General features: G+C 41.9%; 1 protein-coding gene across 1 annotated transcript in view; it reads right to left on the reverse strand.

Moving 5' to 3' along the window:
- slc25a36a (solute carrier family 25 member 36a) overlaps positions 1 to 7,469 on the reverse strand; it is a 50,726-nt gene extending 43,257 nt beyond the window's left edge. Inside the window, exon 1 of the mRNA XM_090225023.1 lies at positions 7,397 to 7,469. The gene's annotated coding sequence lies outside the window, so the exon portion shown is untranslated. The remainder of the gene's footprint in view (positions 1 to 7,396) is intronic.
- Between the last annotated feature and the right edge of the window lie 1,216 nt (positions 7,470 to 8,685).

An 8,685-nucleotide genomic window follows, 5' to 3' on the forward strand; every position in this document is an offset into this window, starting at 1 on the left:
AAATTACCAAACCCGTTCTTAGAACTGGATAACACTAGAGATCCCTTAAGTCTCCACAGATTTGGGAAAATCTGTGTTTTTGCCCCTAATTTGTAGTTCACTGCAGTTAGATGCGTCTCTCAAGCGGTTTAACTTATTGAGGACCTCTATGTAGTTGAGCGTGATTGCTTTTATTAAATATTTGTAATGAATTAGTTTAATTATTATAATGTATACAGGTCTCTTGTAAAATATTTGTAATCTCAATGTGGCTCCGTTTAAATAAAAATACATTGTCATTCTTAGTCATATTCTCATAGGCTGCGTTTACACAGGCAGCCCAATTCATTCTTTAGCCCAAATGATTGGCAAAAGATCAGAATTAGACTGCCTGTGTAAATGGAGCCCGTGTGGCCTATTGCACATTTATAACAAATACACCATCTTTAGGTTTACCTACACTGCATTTATCATTTGTATGCAAATTGTGTGCTTTATGGGATGCCATAAAAACTATACTGTTATTGAAAATATATGGGGGAAAACATTTATGCTTGGAAGTGGTAATAAAAAGGAGAATTGGGGCATGGGAGCCAAAGCTATAGCCCTATAAAGCATGCTTCCTGCTATAGCCCTATAAAGCATGCTTCCTGCTATAGCCCTATAAAGCATGCTTCCTGCTATAGCCCTATAAAGCATGCTTCCTGCTATAGCCCTATAAAGCATGCTTCCTGCTATAGCCCTATAAAGCATGCTTCCTGCTATAGCCCTATAAAGCATGCTTGCTGCAGACTGGCACTGATGCGAAACTCTGAGTAGAGAAATGTATTTAGAGAGTTGGGCCAATGTGGTTTCTGCATTGATGCATTTATATGACACTAACATTCTATGGCAGCCATGTTAGCTCCCCATTAATATTACATTGGGAATATTTAAACAATGCTATGTAACTGAATGTCTAAATTTAAAACAATTTTCTAAATTCTCAAAGTTGGCCTTACCTCTCCCCGCTGAACCCCAAGACGAGTGCTGAGCGAATACTTGCTTCACACAAGCATGCCTGACTTCTGTCTCTTACCGTCATCTTGGTGACAGTTTGAGGTAAACTGTTATCTGTGTTTGAGGGCTTGATTACAATTTACAGTTAAATTAGAAATAAGCGGTCCAATCAAAATGTGAAATTGACTTGACTCTGGACAATTGTCACATCCCACCTGCAACGCTACACCAAAATGCAGTGGAGGCTGCTGAGGGGAGAACGGCTCATAATAAATGGCGAGAATTTAGCAAATGGAATGGTATCAAACACCTGGAAACCATGTGTTTGATGTACAGTTTGATACCATTCCATTGATTATGTTCCCGTCATTACCACGAGCCTGTTAGCCCCAATTAAGGTGCCACCAACCTCCTGTGTGTTGTAACATCCATTATGGGAATATTTGGTAGGCTGAACTCATATGGAATGAATGGATCTCGTGGTTTCTTAATTGGAGGCACAGTTTTACAAGTTGAAGTCACATGCATGGAGGCTAACGTTATTTATGAATCTCCTAGCAGACTAAAACAAGATCGGCTCATCGGTATAGATTATATATTATATATATTATTATGCTCCCACCATGTACAACCGTCTTGAAAGACTGCAACAATGAAAATAGCCAACACTTAATTCATATCACTTTTCCTTCCAGAGTTAGTAAAACATTAATATTCAAAGAGGACCCATGTGATCAGGCCTGCAATGTGTGAGGAGAAGAAGCCTATAGTTTTCCTGGGCACCAATCTCTTAATGGTTAGTGCTATCTGGGATCCTTGGGATGTCCCTACCCTAAACCCCTAACCCTAACCCTTACCCAACCCTAATCGTAACTGTTTTAAATGTACACTTTCAGAGTTGGACATCCCAGGGAAACAGTTTAGACTTTTCCTTTAAACAATATCCAGCTCCCTTTGTTGTTATCTCGCACAAGTCAGCAACAATGGACACTGCAGTACAGTGATAGTGGAGAAGGCAGTCTGGTGACAAGCTGGCAAACACGATACAGGGCATGAATAAGGGGTTATGGGTTCCAATTGACAGTTGAGATGAATAGTGATGGTACCAGACTGGCAACCCAGATAGATAAATCTGGGCTGACAGATCAAAACCTTGATCATAATTCTACATTTACCCACCCAAGTGAGGTTCTTGGCAAGAGTAAATATATAGCTAAAATAATCATGGTTTCAATGTACATTATGTAAGTCACCTTGCTGTGAGGACGATTGCACAGTAAATAAATTAAATAGAATTACATTTTTTACCACTACGAAGTTGTCCGCAGTCGCTCACGCTAACAGTTCAGGAGAATCACGAGATTGCAGCAGTGGAATTATGTGATTAAAAGGACATTTTACTGCATTGTTAGGTAACCATTATCTCCACAATTTTGTGTGGAAGATATAGAAACACAAGAAAGTGGCTGTGTGTATGAGCTTACTATACTTAGGATATACTTCATCCACTGTGTGTAATGCAGACAACAGCTTTGTAGTACTTCTATAAATAGAGAGATAAAGTCACTGGGTTATGTTTACTTCTGATTCATGTACACATTGAGTCATTGCTGAACAAATTGCAGACTGACCCCAGACCTCTTGATATATAACAAATTGCTCATGGGAACATTTTTGACACAATGAATCCATTCATAACCTAATCATCACCAATTCAATTACTTTGAAGATAATGTAAGAGGGAACAACATAAGTGGATTGATTATCTACTGTATGTTACAATTGAGACATAATAGAGCATTCAATGGAAAGACGCAGAATGCCATTTGACATAGTGAGGTTATTATCACGAGTGGCTTCACTCGTTAGACATACAATATACAGCTTGATTCCGGGGAACCGACTACCTACCAGGGCCCAGATTGGATGAACTTAACCTTAAGATGCTTTAGGGAAAGCGGGAACTGGGCTATTCAAATCAACTCTTGGTTGTTGATCAAGTGTATTACACATGAAAGAAAGTGAGATGGGTGTGTTACACTCTAAGTGCTAACACACTTCTCATTAATATTCTCACACACACTGAAACTTCATGCTCCAGTCCCTTGACTCGCACTGGACTCTAAGGAGACACCATCTAATGGGTAGCTTGCTCTTGAGAACCCAAGGTGGCGTCCTGCCTTATTCCTAGGTTGGATACAGGATACCACGACGGACCTCAAGGAACTACACCGGAATTTACGCAAACTGGAAACCACATATCCTGAGGCTGCATTTATTGTAGCTGGGGATTTTAACAAAGCAAATTTGAGGAAAGCGCTACCGAAGTTCTACCAACACATTGACTGTGGTACTTGCTCTGGGAAAACACTCAACCTCTGCTGTTCTCTCTTCCGGGATGCCTACAAGGCCCTCCCCCGTCCTCCCTCTGGGAAATCAGATTGCGACTCCATTTTTCTCCTCCCTTCCTATAGACTCAAACAGGAAGTACTCATACTAAGGTCTATTCAATGCTGATCTGACCAATCGTAATCCATGCTTCATGATTGTTTTGATCACGCGGACTGGGATATGTTCCGATTAGCCTCTGAGAATAACATTGACGTATACGCGGACACAGTGACGGAGTTCATCAGGAAGTGTAGAGGATGTTGATCCCACTGTGACTATTAAAACCTACCCAAACCAGAAACCATGGATAGATGGCAGCATTCGCGCAAAACTGAAAGCGCGAACCACCGCATTTAACCATGGCAAGGTGACTGGTAATATGGTCGTATACAAACAGTGTAGTTATTCCCTCAAATGCAAGCAAAACATCAGTACAGTGTGGTATCCCAGGACGTCTACCCCGGGGGGTGGTAATACAGGGGAGGTACGTGATGCAACGTTGGCGCCCTCTGCTGGGAGTACAGGAGCTGGGCACACCGACACGGATAGCTCCAAGTGGAGATAATTATGGGAAACGTACCAACCAGCCGTGGAGGCCATATAAAAGGAGCACTGTGGCAGAACGCGAGAGAGAACTGGGAGAGACCGACACATAACCAAAGCTGAGAAGAAGGACTGAGCTAAACCTACGTGATTTTCTTTGTTTATTTCATGGCCTAGTAAAGTTGTGTTTGCGGACTAAAACCTCCTTGTCTCTGTGTTAATCTCTGCACGCTCAACCCAACACCCCACAGTTTACCACAGACAAAGTGGAGTCGCAATTCAACGGCTCAGACATGAATTCAATGGCCCAGACAAGCTAAACACCTTCTTCGTACGCTTTAAAGATAACACAGTGCCATCGACATGGGCCACTCCCAAGGACTGTGGGCTCTCCTTCTCCGTGGCCAACGTCAGTAAGACATTTAAGCGTGTTAACCCTCGCAAAGCTGCCGGGACAGAAGGCATCCCTAGCCGCATCCGCAGACCAGCTGGCTGGAGTGTTTACGGACATATTCAATCTCTCCCTATCCCAGTCTGCTGTCCACACTTGCTTCAGGATGCCCATCATTGTTCCTGTACCCAAGAAAGCAAAGGTAACTGAACTAAATTACTTCCGCCCCATAGCACTCACTTGTCATCACTGAGTGCTTTGAGAGGCTAGTTAAGGCTCATATCACCTCTGCCTTAATTGACTCTAGACCCACTTCAATTTGCTTACGCCCCAATAGATCCACAGACGATGCAATCGCCATTGGACTGCACACTGCCCTATCCCACCTGGACAACAGGAATACCTATGTAAGAATGCTGTTCATTGACTATAGCTCATCCTTCAACACCATAGTTCCCTCCAAGCTCATCATCAAGCTCAGGGCCCTGGGTCTGAACCCCGCCCTGTGCAACTGGGTCCTGGACTTCCTGACGGGCTGCCCCCAGGTGGTGAAGGTAGGAAATAACACCTCCATTTTGCTGATCCTCAACACAGGGGCTCCACAAGGGTACGTACTCATCCCCCTCCTGTAGTCCCTGTTCACCCATGACTGTCTGGCCACACATGCCTTCAACTCATCAAGTTCAGACGACACAAACCTAATAGGCCTGATTGCCAACATTGATGAGACAGCCTACAAGGAGGAGGTGAGGGCCCTGTCGGCGTGCCAGGAAAATAACGTCAACAAAATGAAGAAGCTAATTGTGGACTTCAGGAAAAAGCCGCGGGAGCACACCCCTATCCACATTGACAGGACCACAGTGGAGAAGGTGGAAAGCTTCAAGTTCCTCGGCATACACATCACGGACAATCTGAAATGGTCCACCCACACAGACAGTGTGGTGAAGAAGGTGCAATAGCACCTCAAACTTTTACAGATGCACAATTGAGAGCATCCTGTTGGGCTGTATCACCGCCTGGTACTGCAACCGCAGGGCTCTCCAGAGGGTGGTGCGGTCTGCCCAACGCATCACCGGGGGCACACTGCCTGCCCTCCAGGACACCTACAGCACCAGATGTCACAGGAAAACCAAAAAGATCAAAAGGACATCAACCGCCACGGCCTGTTCACCCCGCTATCATCCAGAAGGCGAGGTCAGTACAGGTGCATCAAAGCTGGGACTGAGATACTGAAAAACAGTGCTACTGCACGGTTGGAGCTAGGAACACAAGCATTTCGCTACAACCGCAATAACATCTGCTAAATATGTGTATGTGACCAATACAATTTGATCTGAGCTTCTACCCCCAAGCCATAAGACTGCTTTACAATTAAACAAATGGCCACCTGGACTATTTACATTGAACCCCCACCCCCAAATTTGTTTTTACACTGCTGCTGCTCGCTGTTTTATCTATGCATAGTCACTTTACCCATACCTACATGTACAAATTACCTTGACTAACCTGTACCCCCGCACATTGACTCGGTACTGGTACCCCCTGTATATAGCCTCGTTATTGTTACTCTTTATAATTTTTTACTTTAATTTGGTAAATATTTTCTGCATTGTTGGTTAAGGCCTTGTAAACATTTCACCTGTTGTACATGTGATTTGAACTGATTACTTTAGTTTATTTGACATTTTAGGATCCTAGAAATATAAAACACACTACACAATTTACAGCAGCATTTCCCAAACTCAGTCAGTACCGGTACCCCCTGTATAGATACCTAGACAGTTGTACACCTAGTTAATTATTTTAAATAATCCATGTAGAGCTAGGGTAAAAACCGAAACATGCACCTCTTGGGGTCCCCAGGACCGAGTTCAGGAAACCCTGAATTACAGTGAAGGCCGCTACTTCACATATATCTTCTGTTACAACCAAATGTGTGATTGAACATAGGATCACATATTATGGACAGCATTTTAAACAGTAACAATGTTGACGGACATCTTATTTATTGGAGATGGTCAGCTTGCATCAAGGTTTGCTGTGGTGTTCTACTCAGCCAATATTCTTGTCAGACCATTCGTGTCACACGTGAACCTGATTGCCAGGGTCTTTCTCAATATTTGAGTCCAAAGGGGTGACTAGACTAGAATAGAATTTACAGGCTTGGCAGGAAGGCCTACATAGTCTGTTTTGAACTCCACCACTGGAGTCTCATTAATTGTCATAGAATGTCATGAAGGATTTCTTTGAACACCTATGAATTTCCTTGTTTTGTCAATCTCTTGACTACTTTTTAATTTCACTAAAGCACTTATAAATGCATGAAGTGGCAGTTTATTATTGAAGTGAAAGGACGTTTCATGGGCATCTCCTTCCTCATTGGAGAGAAGGAGGCAAGTTCCTCTGGTGGTGGTGTAGACATTATGAACAAGAGGAAGTGGCTTTTTTTTTTAAAAACAGATTATAGCAAATACCGATCATGCACAGAACTACCTGTGTTTTACATCTCACTCTGGATGATCAAAAGGGCATCCTTGGTGGTCTCACCCTGAATTGCCGAAATGGGCGAGAGATCCACTTACAGTTTTGTTGATAAAGATCTTCGGAAGCTTCGTAATAGAAACTAATAGATAAAGGAGAGTTTTGGAATGACGGTTTTGAAAGAGTTGAAAGGACTGGTTGACAAATGAAAACATTCTTGGGTCTCTCCTCCCTCATTGAGTAGGAGGGAAGATCCTCTGAGTTGCCAAATCAGTGTAGAAGACTGACAACAGCAAATAACAGTAGTGTAAAAGGACTGCGTCTTGAGCCTCTACTTCCTCGTTGTGGAGTAGGTGACGAGATGGTCCTCTGGTTGTGTTGCCAAATAACCAAAAGGACATTTCTACTGACACTAGCTGTTGTCATGCCTAGACATGGCAGAGTATACCCTGATTAAAAATAATTGGTTATTTGGCCTCTCCTTCCTCTGAGGAGCAGGAGACAAGATCTTGCTCTTGTAATGGTGCATTCTCAGTGTTGGAGTTGTGCAGAATATTGTGAACAAAGGATGTGGCTTTTGAAAGCAAAGATAGTAATCGATTAGATACATACTATTATAGTCAACATCAGCAGGATCCTTGGTGGTCTCAACGGGAGCGATATCCCCTTTGTTGACTTTCTTTCTCTGTTAAATGTGAGGAAATGAGAATTCAAAGGAGAATGTCAAACAAGCTTGATTGCAGTCAAATACCAATACATTTACTGTACAAGTTGATCTCAATGTCTTGCCCAAAATAATGAACACCTTCCAGCTCAAAAAGCAGAATAAAGAGGATTTCAACTCCCACCATCCCACATTTTTCTGAAATAGTTTGTTAGAAACAGATAAGATTAGCATTCCTTTAACACTATTTTGTTTAATTATCTCTGAGAAATTAAGCAAATTGATTGCACCCAAATCATCTCTAACTGACATCTTTGCTAACAGGTAGTGTGTCAATTTAAAACTTGCACAAGACAGTTCACATAATTCTCATCTTAAAGAAATGTAGCCAATTTATTCATTAATACACTTAGTTAATCCAGAGACTCTTACCTTTGCCTCAATTCGGCAGTCTCGTCCAGATCATCCTGACATTTGTAGTTCTTTATGATAGCCACATTAGCATTTCATTTTTGGGGGGGGGGGAAATACAGGCAACTATATAGATTTGTATTTTTTTTTTTATCACCTTGTCATAGAGATATTTACATGGTTATCAAAACATCACGCAAGAGATTACACAAAACGCAGCCCTTATTTTAAGAATGGGAAAATTTATGGTGGGAATACAATTGGAATCTTTTCCTTGTTTGACTGCTAGGTTTTATGGGTGTTATGACTCATACTGTGGTACTCTATGCTGAAATGTCAATACACGGGTGAGTCAGTGCCACATTTTAATTTGTCCTGAAATTAAAGTTATCTTTCAAATTCAGCAGGCTATGGTGTGAAATAGGCTTTTAGAAGCGCAGTCTTTATTTTATTACTTATTATTAATGCTGTCTTTGTTGTGCTTATCAATGCACCATCACCTTTTTCCCCACTCCTATCGCTTCTTTTATCTGTGGAACAGCTTGTTGCATTGTGGCCATAGACACAATCCATAGAAGGGTTTTGGAACCTCTAACTCTGGCAATATGACTGTTAACCTCATGGATACGCTTGCAATGGCTGTCAGTCTTGAATGGGAATTACCATCTATGGATTATATGTCTATGGTTGGGTGCGTTGTCAGTTTGCCTTAAGCAAAATACAATTGGGCGAAAAACATAGTTTGGAAAGTAAATGCTGTCATTACTAAATATGTAATGTGATAGGTATTTTATCATGACTTTTTTTTTTACACAAAATATTTAAA

The sequence above is a fragment of the Oncorhynchus mykiss genome, chromosome 28 (genome assembly GCF_057628025.1).
Source record: "Oncorhynchus mykiss isolate SJ-2025 chromosome 28, ASM5762802v1, whole genome shotgun sequence".
Taxonomy (NCBI): Eukaryota; Metazoa; Chordata; class Actinopteri; order Salmoniformes; family Salmonidae; genus Oncorhynchus; species Oncorhynchus mykiss.